Consider the following 2,266-nt stretch of genomic DNA (forward strand, 5'->3'; position numbering starts at 1 on the left):
TGCTGCTGAATGTGGTAGCCAGTGCAAGACTTGCCACACCAGACTCTGAATCCTCTTCAGAACCTTCCTCTTCATCACATTCCTCACATTCTTCTTCAGAATCCATTTCCTTGCGAATGAGTTCCCGAGCCTTTGTGAAACTGGTCTTCTTGTGCGAAGAGGACTTTGAAGATTTCTTCTTTTTCTTCGATTCATTAGAACTTTCATCCTTGTATTTCTTCCTCCTTGATTCCTTCACCCAGCGATGACAGTCAGCAATGTAGTGACCAGATTTCTTGCATTTGTGGCACGTTCGTTTCTTGTAATCCTCAGATGAAGATTCTGATTTCCTCATATCTCTTCTTGAAGAATTACCAAACTCGCCATGCCTTGTGAACTTTTGGAACTTTCTCACGAGCATAGCGAGTTCCTATCCTAGTTCTTCAGGGTCACTAATTCTGCAATCTGAGTCTTCTTCTTCAGATGAGGAAATAGCCTTAGCCTTCAGCGCACGAGGACTTGAGTAGCTTGGTCCATATAGTTCTCTCTTTTCTTCTTGTTGGAATTCATGAGTATTGAGTCTTGCAAGTATATCAGCACGATCAAGAATTTTGTAGTCTCTTCGTTCTTGAATCATCAGAACCAGTGTGTCAAATGATGGATCAAGAGATCTTAGCAGTTTCTTCACAACTTCATGGTCAGTTATGTCTCTACCTCCCAGTGCTTGCAGTTCATTTGAGATGTCAGTGAGGCGATCAAAGATATCTTGGCAGCTTTCCTTGTCAAGCCTCTTGAAGCGATTGAAGAGATCGCGAAGAACATCAACACAAGAGTCACGCTGCATTGAGACTCCCTCATTCACTTTGGACAGCCTATCCCAGATAAGCTTAGCTGTGCCCAAAGCACTCACTCTGTCATACTGACCTTTGCTCAGATGGCCACAGATGATATTCTTCGCTTGTGAGTCAAGTTGCTTGAACTTCTTCACATCAGCGGCACAGACAGTAGCAGCGATGGAGGGAATACCGTTTTCCACAATATACCAGAGATCATTGTCAATAGTGTGAAGATGCATCTACATCTTGGTCTTCGAGTAGGGAAAGTCCTTTCCTTCGAAGGTAGGACATCCTGCAGTAACCTTGATCATATCTACGGTCGACATACGTAAAACTCCAGGTGGTTAAACCAAATCACATAGAACAAGGGAGTACCTTGCTGTGATACCAATTGAAAGTGTGTTATATCGACTAGAGGGGTGTGAATAAGCGACTTTTAAATTTCATCTCTGAGGAAATTCCTTGTGAGGAAAGTCCTCAATGATGAATTAAGTGCAGCGGAAATAGTGCAGGTAAGAGTGCAAAAACGACTACAACACAATAACCGATGAAGTTTACGAGGTTCGGTTTGCACAGTTCACAAGTACAGAGTACGCAGGTGAAGAGTAACTCAAGTGAATACTTTGAGGTTGAGGAAATTCAGAGAAAGTCTTCAGACAAATTCTTCAAACGACACAGATGAAAGTCTTCAACATACAATATGAGGAAATGGAAGAGTTGAAGAAATAGAACCCGTAGCTCGATGAAGACAGTTGTTGATGACCCAGTTCCAACTGATGTGACAATTGTACGTCTGGTTCATAGCGGCTTGGTACTGAAACCAAAAGGACACATAGTCCCAGGACACACAGTCCCTACCGTATTCTCCCTGAGCTAAGGACACAAAGTCCTCGCCCAACACTCGTGCTAAGTCTTCACGGCAGACTTCCAAACCATCACAAACTCGGACACCCGGCGATCCACAATTCACTGCTGGATGCTCTAGACCATGAGGGCTAACCGTTTGGAGGATGCACAGTCCTCAAAGGTAACATGCTTCAGTTCCATACAGGAACAACTTCTTAAGTGATGCTCAATCACTTGGTTTTTAGTTTGGGGTATTTCCTCACTGATGATTTTCACTCGATGACTCTGAGGAATTTGGGTTGCTCTAAATGACAAGTGTCAGTTTCTCTCAGAGCAACCAACCAGCAAGTGGTTGTGGGGGCGGCAATTTATAGCCTGGGAGCATCCCAACATGATTTGACATAAATGCCCTTAAATAATGTGACCGTTGGATGGATAAGATCAGTGAGATGGCGTGTGGCACGGCAACGGTCGGAACTTTCAACTGTGAAAGTCCTCATGTCTCTAATATTCCTCACTTTGAGGATTTGATAGATTTAGGCTTGGGTTGAGCATCATGAGGAAATTCATTCGGTAGTTTTACCTTGACCCCCTTTAACAGTACG

Source organism: Hordeum vulgare, chromosome 7H (genome assembly GCF_904849725.1).
Source record: "Hordeum vulgare subsp. vulgare chromosome 7H, MorexV3_pseudomolecules_assembly, whole genome shotgun sequence".
NCBI lineage: Eukaryota > Viridiplantae > Streptophyta > Magnoliopsida > Poales > Poaceae > Hordeum > Hordeum vulgare.